The sequence below is a fragment of the Rutidosis leptorrhynchoides genome, chromosome 2 (assembly GCF_046630445.1).
Source record: "Rutidosis leptorrhynchoides isolate AG116_Rl617_1_P2 chromosome 2, CSIRO_AGI_Rlap_v1, whole genome shotgun sequence".
Classification (NCBI taxonomy): Eukaryota; Viridiplantae; Streptophyta; class Magnoliopsida; order Asterales; family Asteraceae; genus Rutidosis; species Rutidosis leptorrhynchoides.
The window spans coordinates 206363885-206377760 of record NC_092334.1 but is presented as its reverse complement, the minus strand read 5'-3'; positions in this window follow the sequence as shown (position 1 = coordinate 206377760).

Sequence of the window (13876 nt, the reverse complement as noted above, 5' to 3'; positions counted from 1 at the left end):
TATTAAAACAGGGGTGAAATTATGTACAAGGACACTTGGCATAATTGATAACAAAGTATTAAAACCTTGGATTACACGCAGTCGATATCCTGGTGTAATTATTAAATAAAGTATTAAGACTTTGTTACAGTTTAAGTCCCCAATTAGTTGGAATATTTGACTTCGGTATAAGGATAATTTGACGAGGATACTCGCACTTTATATTTATGACTGATGGACTGTTATGGACAAAAACCAGACGGACATATTAAATAATCCAGGACAAAGGACAAATAACCCATGGGCATAAAACTAAAATCAACGCGTCAAACATCATGATTACGGAAGTTTAAATAAGCATAATTCCTTTATTTTCATATTTAATTGCATTTTTAATTATTGCACTTTTATTTATTGTTATTGTATTTAATTGCACTTTTATTTATTGTACTTGTATTTAATTGCACTTTTAATTTTCGTACTCTTTAATTATCGCAATTTTATTTTATCGCACTTTTATTTATTGCAATTTCATTATCGTTATTTATTTTACGCTTTAAATTAAGTCTTTTATTTATTTTATATTTTACATTAAGTTTTAACTGCGACTAAAGTTTTTAAAATCGACAAACCGGTCATTAAACGGTAAAAACCCCCCTTTATAATATATATATATATATATATATATATATATATATATATATATATATATATATATATATATATATATATATATATATATATATATATATATATATATATATATATATATATATATTTGTATTTTTATAAATTAAAACTAATATAGCGTTAAGCTTTGTTTAAATATTCCCTGTGGAACGAACCGGACTTACTAAAAACTACACTACTGTATGATTAGGTACACTACCTATAAGTGTTGTAGCAAGGTTTAGGTATATCCATTCTATAAATAAATAAATATCTTGTGTAAAATTGTATCATATTTAATAGTATTTCGTTGTAAAAATAAAGCTATTTCATATACACCTCGCATAACCCCAAGTATTTTTGGCGCCGCTGCCGCGGAACAAATCTAGCTTAAAAGCCGGAAGTGCAACGCTAATATATAAAAAAAAAATTATTTTTAAGTTTACTTTTATAAAAAAATACGCTTTTGTAAAAATACGTTTTAAATATTCTAAAATATAAAAAGAAAAAGAAAAATATAAATATTTTTAAGAGTTTGTTAAATATTTAAGTTTTATAAAGTTTCTTTATTTCTATTTTTAGTTTGTAAAAATATAAGTTTTATTTAATTTATATAAATATATTATATATATATATATTTTAGCAAAATAGAAAAAAAAATATAAATAAATTCGAGTCCAGTACTGTAGCAGCCCAGTCACTGGCCCGAAACCCTAGCCCATGCGATCGCATGGCCGGGTAACTTAGGACTCATGCGATCGCATGAGCCCTGCTGACACGCCACAGTTGACATCGTACTGCATTAATTACGGGGTATTATTTATTATTATTATACTTTAACGCTAATTAGGGTTATACTTTTAATATTAATTAATTTTAGTTTTTAATTTGTTTTATTTTAGTTTAATTAGTTTTAAAATTAATAGTTTTATAAAATAAATAATATAAAAATAATATTTTTATAAAAATTGTACTTTTTACAAATTTTAGTATATTTTTATATTTTGTCTCTTTTTATTTGTTTTTAGCGTAATATTTGTATTTTTCGCTCGTTTTTAGTTTTTAAGATATAGTTTTTGCCTTAGTTATTTTTATTTTTCTAGATTTTTTGGCTTTGCCGTAAAATCCCTTAAGTGCTTTTTCTTTAGACTAAGATTTAGGTGCTCTAGAATTTTGCGACGCCATTCTAAGTTTTAGTACCTTTTTAAGTTATTGCCATTTGGGATATAGTTTTACTTAAAAGCTTTAATATTTTTAGACGCAACTTTTAATTCTTAGTTTTTAGTTCCTTTTTAAGTTTCAACGCGCTACTTTCTTATTTTTATTTTTCGACGCCTTTTACCTATGTATCAATTATCACTCCAATTAGTAATCTCAATTTGCAATTTTAATTTTAAGTTAGTGATAATAATAAGGTTGGGTTATTCGAGTGTTTTAAAGTTTTATAAGTCACTCTTTTTCTTTCTTATTTCTCCAATTTTAATACCGACGCGCTCTTTTTCTTTCTTATTTCTCGCCATTCTAGTTTTTAGGACTTAGAATTTTCTCTACTTTTTCTCTAAATTTCTTTAAATTACGAAAATTTATTTTAAGTGGTTAAATTGATAGACATCAAAATTTTCTGGTTCGTAGTAATAGTTGGATTTGTACGTGGACCGGGTTATTGGAGCCAAACAGTACTCAATTATATTGAGACCAAACGAATCCTGCCCCTCTGCTGCATCTTTTGGCTATTCAAAACGTGGGCAAAATCAGAAAAGTCTATTAATTGGATAACTTATATAATTTTTCTTTCTTTTTAAAAACTAATAGGATATTCAGTGAATGCACCGAGCAAAACGTTCACCACCTTTTGTACGTTCACCACCGGTAACTCGATCAAGACATCTAGCAAATATTGTCGTCGTTGATTTTTCTTTAGAATCGTCATCCAGTCAACCAAGTACTCCAATTCAAATTTTCGATAATCCATTTTTTGAACCCGACCTCACAATTGAGAATCCGGAGAATATTCAGGGACGATTTATAGATCCTGAACCATTAATCTTTCCTCCGGAACCACCAATCATTCAAACAAAGATTGTTGAGGAACGAACCATTAAATCAGAATCCTCTAGTGATTCAGATTCAACAAATTCAATCATGGAAAATCTGGAACCTCTAAGTATGGAAGACCGAATGAGAGCTAAACGCACTGGCCAAGGTCAAGCAATTACTCAACCAGACATTAATGCGCCAGATTATTAAATCAAAGGACAAATTCTACACATGGTAACAAATCAATGCCAATTTAGTGGTGCACCGAAGGAAGATCCAAATGAACATCTTCGTACCTTTAATAGGATCTGCACACTATTTAAAATAAGAGAAGTTGAAGATGAACAGATATATCTCATGTTATTTTCCTGGACTTTAAAGGGAGAAGCCAAAGATTGGTTGGAATCATTACCTGAAGGGGCGATTGATACATGGGACGTTTTAGTTGAAAAATTTCTTAAACAATTCTTTCCGGCATCTAAAGCCGTAAGACTTCAAGGAGAAATTGTTACATTCACACAAAAACCAAATGAAACTCTATATGAGGCATGGACAAGATTTGGAAAGTTATTGAGAGGATGTCCGTAACATGGTTTAGACACTTGTCAAATAGTACAAATATTCTACCAAGGATGCGACATCACTACAAGGAAAGACATCGATATAGCAGCTGGTGGTTCCATTATGAAGAAAACCGAAACTGATGCTTACAAAATTATTGATAACACTTCTTCCCACTCACATGAGTGGCACCAAGAAAAAGATATCGTTAGATCATCTAAAGCAGCTAGAGCCGATTCTAGCCATGACTTAGATTCCATTTCTGCAAAGATAGATGCTGTCGAGAGACGAATGGAAAAGATGACTAAAGATATCCACTCAATACGAATTAGTTGTAAACAGTGTGGAGGACCACATTTAACAAAAGATTGTCTCAGTATTGAACTAACAATAGAACAAAGAGAGAATATTTCATACATAAACCAAAGGCCTGGAAATAATTATCAGAATAATTATTAACCGCCAAGACCGATTTACAATCAAAACCAGAATTATAATCGCAATGTTCCATACAACAACCAACAAGGTCCTAGTAATCAACAAGTATCCAACAATACTTACAACCAGCAAAGACCTAATTTTCAAAACAAACCACCATAAACCGATGATAAAAAGCCGAATTTAGAAGATATGATGACGAAGCTAGTTGAATCTCAAACTCAATTTTTCACATCTCAGAAACAAACCAATGAACAAAATGCTCAAGCATTTAGAAATCAACAAGCTTCTATTTAAAATCTGGAACAAGAAGTAAGTAGCCTAGCAAGGTTAATAGGTGAAAGAAAACTGGGAAGTCTACCTAGTGATACAAATACTAACTCCCGGAATAAAACAGCTAAAGCTATTACCACAAGAAGTGGTATTACACTTAAACCACCTGAAATACCTGTAATTTCTAATGAAGATATTCCTACTCCACAAGAACCACAACTTGAACAAGATAAGGAAAAAGAAAAGGTAGTTAAAAAGGTTAATGAAGATAACATAGTTAAAGCTAAACCTTATGTTAAACCATACCAACCACCACTTCCTTACCCGAGTAAAATGAAAAAAGAGAGACTTGAAGCCGAGCAATCCAAATTCTTGGATATGTTTAAACAGATAAATGTAAATCTTCCTTTCATTGATGTAATTTTAGGAATGCCTAGATATGCTAAATTTCTGAAAGATCTAATCTCAAATAGAAAGAAAATGGAAGAACTCTTGGCCGTTACTATGAATGCTAATTGTTCAGCAGTGCTGTTGAATAAGATACCAGAAAAACTATCCGATCCAGGAACTTTCACAATTCCATGTTTTCTGGGTAGTCTTAGTTCAATAGAAGCATTGGCAGACTTAGGTGTTAGTATAAATCTAATTCCGTATTCACTATACGCTAAACTAGACCTTGGAGAATTGAAACCAACATGAATAAGCATACAACTAGCCGATAGATGAATAAAATATCCTAGAGGGATAATGGAGAACATGCTAGTTAAAGTTGGTACTTTAGTATTTCCAGTAGATTTTATTGTTCTGGACATGGAAGAAGATTCTCAAGTTCCTCTCATATTAGGAAGACCATTCTTAAACATGGCTAAATCAATGATAGACGTGTTTGGTAAGAAACTGACCCTAAGTATAGAGGACGAGAGTGTTACCTTTTCAGTTGATAGTGCAATGCAACAACCGCAATCTGCTGATGATACATGTTACTATATTCAAACTATAGAATCACATGCAGAATTGTTAGAAGAATTTCCAGAATTACAAGGAACAGGAGAATGTTCTTTAGGAGAAGGTACTGAACCAATTGATGAAACTGAAATGTTAGCTACACTTATGGCTAATGGATATGAACCAACAACAGAAGAAATTCAAATGCTAAAAGAAGAAAACAGATATCGATATAAATCATCGATAGAAGAACCTCCGACATTAGAGTTAAAGCCACTTCCAAACCATTTGGAATACGCTTATTTACATGGTGAATCTGAATTACCTGTAATAATATCGTCTTCTCTTACTAAAAATGAAAAATCTCAACTCATTTCTGTGCTAAAAGCTCATAAACCATCTATTGCATGGAAGATTCATGATATTAAAGGAATAAGTCCTTCGTATTGCACACATAAAATCCTTATGGAAGAAGGTCATAATGTAGTGACCCGAACTTTTCCATGTTTATATATATTAATTGAGATTGATATTTACATGATTAAATGTTTCCAACATGTTAAGCAATCAAACTTGTTAAGACTTGATTAATTGAAATATGTTTCATATAGACAATTGACCACCCAAGTTGACCGGTGATTCACGAACGTTAAAACTTGTAAAAACTATATGATGACATATATATGGATATATATATATATATATATATATATATATATATATATATATATATATATATATATATATATATATATATATATATATATATATATATATATATATATATATATATATATATAGTTAACATGATTTTATTATAAGTATGTATCTCATTAGGTATTTTAACAATGAGTTATATACATAAAAATGAGACTATTAATTTAAGAAACTCGAAAACGATATATATATAACAATTATCGTTATAACAACGTCTTACTAGGTACATATGAATCATATTAAGATATTGATACACTTGGTTAATTATGTTAAATGATAAGTAAATATATTATTAAGTGTATTAACAATGAAATACATATGTAAAAATAAGACTACTAACTTAATGATTTCGAAACGAGACATATATGTAACGATTATCGTTGTAACGACATTTAACTGTATATATATCATACTAAGATATATTATATATCATAATATCATGATAATATAACAATTTAACATCTCATTTGTTATAATAAACAATGGGTTAACAACATTCAACAAGATCGTTAACCTAAAGGTTTCAAAACAACGTTTACATGTAACGACTAACGATGACTTAACGACTCAGTTAAAATGTATATACATGTAGTGTTTTAATATGTATTCATACACTTTTGAAAGACTTCAAGACACTTATCAAAATACTTCTACTTAACAAAAATGCTTACAATTTCATCCTCGTTCAGTTTCATCAACAATTCTACTCGTATGGACCCGTATTCGTACTCGTACAATACACAACTTTTAGATGTATGTACTATTGGTATATACACTCCAATGATCAGCTCTTAGCAGCCCATGTGAGTCACCTAACACATGTGGGAACCATCATTTGGCAACTAGCATGAAATATCTCATAAAATTACAAAAATATGAGTAATCATTCATGACTTATTTACATGAAAACAAAATTACATACCCTTTATATCTAATCCATACACCAACGACCAAAAACACCTACAAACATTTTCATTCTTCAATTTTCTTCATCTAATTGATCTCTCTCAAGTTCTATCTTCAAGTTCTAAGTGTTCTTCATAAATTCCAAAAGTTCTAGTTTCATAAAATCAAGAATACTTCCAAGATTGCAAGTTTACTTCCAAGTTTTCTAAATCCATTCCAAGTAATCATCCAAGATCAAGAAACTTTAGTTACTTACAGTAGGTTATCTTTATAATACAAGGTAATAATCATATTCAAACTTTAATTCAATTTTTATAACTATAACAATCTTATTTCGAGTGGAAATCTTACTTGAAATTGTTTTCGTGTCATGATTCTGCTTCAAGAACTTTCAAGCCATCCAAGGATCCTTTGAAGCTAGATCTATTTTTCTCATTTCCAGTAGGTTTATCCAAGTAACTTGAGGTAGTAATGATGTTCATAACATCATTCGATTCATACATATAAAGCTATCTTATTCGAAAATTTAAACTTGTAATCACTAGAACATAGTTTAGTTAATTCTAAACTTGTTCGCAAATAAAAGTTAATCCTTCTAACTTGACTTTTAAAATCAACTAAACACATGTTCTATATCTATATGATATGCTAACTTAATGATTTAAAACCTGGAAACACGAAAAACACCGTAAAACCGGATTTACGCCGTCGTAGTAACACCGCGGGCTGTTTTGGGTTAGTTAATTAAAAACTATGATAAACTTTGATATAAAAGTTGTTATTCTGGGAAAATGATTTTTATTATGAACATGAAACTATATCCAAAAATTATGGTTAAACTCAAAGTGGAAGTATGTTTTCTAAAATGGTCATCTAGACGTCGTTCTTTCGACTGAAATGACTACCTTTACAAAAACGACTTGTAACTTATTTTTCCGACTATAAACCTATACTTTTTCTGTTTAGATTCATAAAATAGAGTTCAATATGAAACCATAGCAATTTAATTCACTCAAAACATATTTAAAATGAAGAAGTTATGGGTAAAACAAGATTGGATAATATTTCTCATTTTAGCTACGTGAAAATTGGTAACAAATCTATTCCAACCATAACTTAATCAACTTGTATTGTATATTATATAATCTTGAGATACCATAGACACGTATACAATGTTTCGACCTATCATGTCGACACATCTATATATATTTCGGAACAACCATAGACACTCTATATGTGAATGTTGGAGTTAGCTATACAGGGTTGAGGTTGATTTCAAAATATATATAGTTTGAGTTGTGATCAATACTGAGATACATATACACTGGGTCGTGGATTGATTCAAGATAATATTTATCGATTTATTTTTGTACATCTAACTGTGGACAACTAGTTGTAGGTTACTAACGAGGACAACTGACTTAATAAACTTAAAACATCAAAATATATTAAAAGTGTTGTAAATATATTTTGAACATACTTTGATATATATGTATATATTGTTATAGGTTTGTGAATCAACCAGTAGCCAAGTCTTACTTCCCGACGAAGTAAAAATCTGTGAAAGTGAGTTATAGTCCCACTTTTAAAATCTAATATTTTTGGGATGAGAATACATGCAGGTTTTATAAATGATTTACAAAATAGACACAAGTATGTGAAACTACATTCTATGGTTGAATTATCGAAATCGAATATGCCCCTTTTTATTAAGTCTGGAAATCTAAGAATTAGGAAATAGACACCCTAATTGACGCGAATCCTAAAGATAGATCTATTGGGCCTAACAAACCCCATCCAAAGTACCGGATGCTTTAGTACTTCAAAATTTATATCATATCCGAAGGGTGTCCCGGAATGATGGGGATATTCTTATATATGCATCTTGTTAATGTCGATTACCAGGTGTTCACCATATGAATAATTTTTATCTCTATGTATGGGATGTATATTGAAATATGAAATCTTGTGGTCTATTGTTACGATTTGATATATATAGGTTAAACCTATAACTCACCAACATTTTTGTTGACGTTTTAAGCATGTTTATTCTCAGGTGATTATTAAGAGCTTCTGCTGTCGCATACTTAAATAAGGACGAGATTTGGAGTCCATGCTTGTATGATATGGTGTAAAAACTGCATTCAAGAAACTTATTTTGTTGTAACATATTTGTATTGTAAACCATTATGTAATGGTCGTGTGTAAACAGGATATTTTAGATTATCATTATTTGATAATCTACGTAAAGCTTTTTAAACCTTTATTGATGAAATAAAGGTTATGGTTTGTTTTAAAATGAATGCAGTCTTTAAAAAACGTCTCATATAGAGGTTAAAACCTCGCAACGAAATCAATTAATATGGAACGTTTTTAATCAATAAGAACGGGACATTTCAGTTGGTATCCGAGCGTTGGTCTTAGAGAACCAGAATTTTGCATTAGTGTGTATTATCGAGTTTGTTAGGATGCATTAGTGAGTCTGAACTTCGACCGTGTTTACTTGAAAAATGATTGCTTAACAAATTTTGTTGGAAACTATATATTTTTAACATGTGAATATTATGTGATATATTAATCTCTTAACGCGTTTGATATTATGTGATAGATGTCTACCTCTAGAACAAGTCCCATTGACTCACCTAATAATAATGAAGAGTTAAATGTAAATTGGAATGATTCATGGACTGATTCACAAGTTCCCGAAGAGGAACCGGAAGAAGAGTCGGAATCGGAAGAAGAATCGGAACCGGAAGAAGAATCGGAACCGGATGAAGAAATAGAACCGGTGGGGGAAATAATAAAACGGTTAAGTAAAAGAAAATCCTCAACCAACCGACCAAGGTTAATTATGGTCAATGGTGTTTCCGCCAAAGAAGCAAAATATTGGGAGGATTACCAATTCTCCGATGAATCGGATTCCGACGAGAATTCCGATGATGTTATAGAAATTACCCCAACTGAATTTAAAAAGGCAAAAGAAAATAATAAGGGAAAGGGCATAAAAATAGAGAAATCTAATTCCAACCCCGATGAGCTTTATATGTATCGTCAACCCCCGAAGCCCTTAAGTTGTAACAATGACCCGGGAACCTCTAAACGACCAGGTTTTTCTAAACTGTTGTGGAAAACGACAGCTCGTATTAGGGGAACATCATATATCCCTAGAAACTTGGCAAAACGAACCAAAACCGAAGAAGAAGAAACGAGCAAGTCGGAATAAGATAGTTGTATTCGTGTGGTGTAATATATGTAATATAGTGTGCTTATGCTTTATGATATATGTAAAAATTGCTTGTATTAATAAGTATTTTTTTTATAAATCTAACTCTTGTCTATTTTACAGTATAAAAACACAAAATGGATAGACAACCCAATATTTTAAGAGACCTACCCGGAGACATGATTGATGAAATCTTGTCTAGAGTCGGTCAGAATTCTTCGGCAAAACTTTTTAAGGCGAGATCAGTTTGTAAGACATTCGAAGAACGTTCCAAGAATGTCTTGGTTTATAAAAGGCTTTCGTTCGAAAGATGGGGGATATCACATTGGGAAATCCATAAGTTACGATGTGTTTACTTTGACGCATATATTGCGGGGAACCTAAATGCTATTTTACGCAATGGGTTAAGAAATTATTTTGACTCAATATATCCGAATATTGGACTTCGTGATTTAGAAAAATCGGCTAACATGCAACATAAAGAAGCATGTTATGCTTACGGATTAGTAATGTTCGCTTCTCACCAAAGTGAGAACAAGAACATCGGGCTACAACTATTAAACAAAACGTTCCCACAAGTGACGGAGTCGGTAATTGGGGTAAGAAATGAGGATTTTAGATTGGTACGGGACTGTTGGACATTACGTAACCCTCGTCCCTTTGACGACGTTACAACACGATGTCTTATCAACGGCCATAACGGTTATGTTCCACAAGACCAAGGATGGGAAGTAATCCTAGTAAAACCAGAATGCATGACTTGTTTCTGGACGTATGAATTACGTGTCTTTATTGCCTTTGCTGAACGACTTGTGTACTAGCTAGAATTATCTTCACAACCATCTTGTATCAAATTTATTGTGTGTTATATTTCAAGCTATATGTAAAATAAGCGGTATTGTATGTTTGTAAAATATTGTGTAAAAGTTTGAACACGAAATATTATTATAATCAGTTTTTCATATAGAATTGTAGTAGTTGAATTGTATATTAGCTACTAAGTATGAACTTAACGGGTAGGTACTACCCGAATTTAAACTTATAAAACGCTAATATGAAGAAAAAGCTTTTATAAATGAGTTCATATTATGCTACGAAATACTATTAACTACTCTTAATATTCTGTATGATTAACTTGTTCCATTTGACTATTTTGAAGGAAATGGCACCGACTACTCGACACACCGTGAATATGAATGAAGAGGAATTCCGTACTTTTCTAGCTTCAAACATAGCCGCAGTATAGGCTGCGCTACATACCAACAATAACCTTGGATCTAGCAGTACAGGAAATCGTGTAGGATGCACCTACACAGAATTCACTGCCTGCAAACCTTTAGAATTTGATGGAACCGAAGGACCGATCGGATTGAAACGGTGGACCGAGAAGGTCGAATCGGTGTTTGCCATAAGTAAGTGTACTGAAGAGGACAAAGTGAAGTACGCTACGCATACCTTCACAGGTTCTGCGTTAACATGGTGGAATACCTATCTAGAGCAAGTGGGACAAGACGATGCGTACGCACTACCGTGGTCAGCATTCAAGCACTTGATGAACGAGAAGTACCGTCCCAGAACTGAGGTCAATAAGCTCAAGACCGAACTTAGAGGGTTACGAACCCAAGGATTTGATATTACCAAGTATGAAAGATGATTCACAGAATTTTACCTATTGTGTCCGGGAGCGTTCGAAGATGAGGAAGAGAAGATCGACGCGTTTGTGAAAGGATTACCGGAAAGAATCCAAGAAGATATAAGTTCACACGAGCCCGCCTCCATACAACAGGCATGTAGAATGGCTCACAAACTAGTGAACCAGATTGAAGAAAGAATTAAAGAACAGACTGCTGAAGAGGCCAATGTGAAGCAACTCAAAAGAAAGTGGGAGGAAAACGGTGATAAGAATCACCAATACAACAACAACAGCAATTACAACAATAATCGCATCAATTATCCCAACAATCGCAACATCAATCGCAACTACAACAAATGGCCCAACAACAACAACAACAACAACAACAACAACAACAACAACAACAACAACAACAATCATCCCAACAACAATAATAACCGCAACAACAACAATCAGAAGCAGCTATGCCAAAGGTGTGAAAAGTTTCACTCGGGGTTCTGCACCAAAATTTGCAAAAAGTGTAAAAGAAATGGTCATAGCGCGACGAAGTGTGAGGTCTACGGACCAGGGGTTAATAGAACGAAAAGAACAAATGGTGTCAGAACGAGTAATGGCGGAGCAAGTAGTGTCGGAGCAAGTTATGCCAATGTAGTTTGTTATAAATGTGGAAAACCGGGCCACATTATTAGAAATTGCCCGAACCAGGAGAACACGAATGGACAAGGCCGCGGAAGAGTTTTCAATATTAATGCGGCAGAGGCACAGGAAGACCCGGAGCTTGTTACGGGTACGTTTCTTATTGACAATAAATCTGCTTACGTTTTATTTGATTCGGGTGCGGATAGAAGCTATATGAGTAGAGATTTTTGTGCTAAATTAAGTTGTCCATTGATGCCTTTGGATAGTAAATTTTTACTCGAATTAGCAAATGGTAAATTAATTTCAGCAGATAATATATGTCGGAATCGAGAAATTAAACTGGGTAGCGAAATATTTAAGATTGATTTGATACCAGTAGAGTTAGGGAGTTTTGATGTAATAGTTGGCATGGACTGGCTGAAGAAGGTGAAAGCAGAGATCGTATGTTATAAAAATGCAATTCGCATTGTCCGAGAAGAAGGAGAACCCTTAATGGTGTACGGAGAAAAGAGCAACATGAAGCTACATCTTATTAGTAATTTGAAGGCACAAAAACTAATAAGAAAAGGTTGCTATGCTGTTCTAGCACACGTCGAGAAAGTACAAACTGAAGAAAAGAGCATCAATGATGTTCCCGTCGCAAAAGAATTTCCCGATTTATTTCCGAAAGAATTACCGGGACTACCTCCACATCGATCTGTTGAATTTCAAATAGATCTTATACCAGGAGCTGCACCAATAGCTCGTGCTCCTTATAGACTCGCACCCAGCGAGATGAAAGAACTGCAAAGCCAACTGCAAGAACTATTAGAACGTGGTTTCATTCGACCAAGCACATCACCATGGGGAGCTCCTGTTTTGTTTGTCAAGAAGAAAGATGGTACATTCAGGTTGTGTATCGACTACCGAGAGTTGAACAAACTTACCATCAAGAACCGCTACCCACTACCGAGAATCGACGACTTATTTGATCAACTACAAGGCTCGTCTATTTATTCAAAGATTGACTTACGTTCTGGGTATCATCAAATGCGGGTGAAAGAAGATGATATTCCAAAGACTGCTTTCAGAACACGTTACGGTCATTACGAGGTTATGGTCATGCCGTTTGGTTTAACTAATGCACCAGCTGTGTTCATGGACCTTATGAACCGAGTGTGTGGACCATACCTTGACAAGTTTGTCATTGTTTTCATTGATGACATACTTATTTACTCAAAGAATGACCAAGAACACGGTGAACATTTGAGAAAGGTGTTAGAAGTATTGAGGAAGGAAGAATTGTACGCTAAGTTTTCAAAGTGTGCATTTTAGTTGGAAGAAGTTCAATTCCTCAGTCACATAGTGAACAAAGAAGGTATTAAGGTGGATCCGGCAAAGATAGAAACTGTTGAAAAGTGGGAAACCCCGAAAACTCCCAAACACATACGCCAGTTTTTAGGACTAGCTGGTTACTACAGAAGGTTCATCCAAGACTTTTCCAGAATAGCAAAACCCTTGACTGCATTAACGCATAAAGGGAAGAAATTTGAATGGAATGATGAACAAGAGAAAGCGTTTCAGTTATTGAAGAAAAAGCTAACTACGGCACCTATATTGTCATTGCCTGAAGGGAATGATGATTTTGTGATTTATTGTGACGCATCAAAGCAAGGTCTCGGTTGTGTATTAATGCAACGAACGAAGGTGATTGCTTATGAGTCTAGACAATTGAAGATTCACGAACAAAATTATACGACACATGATTTGGAATTAGGCACGGATGTTTTTGCATTAAAGACTTGGAGGCGCTACTTATATGGGGTCAAAAGTATTATATATACCGACCACAAAAGTCTTCAACACATATTTAATCA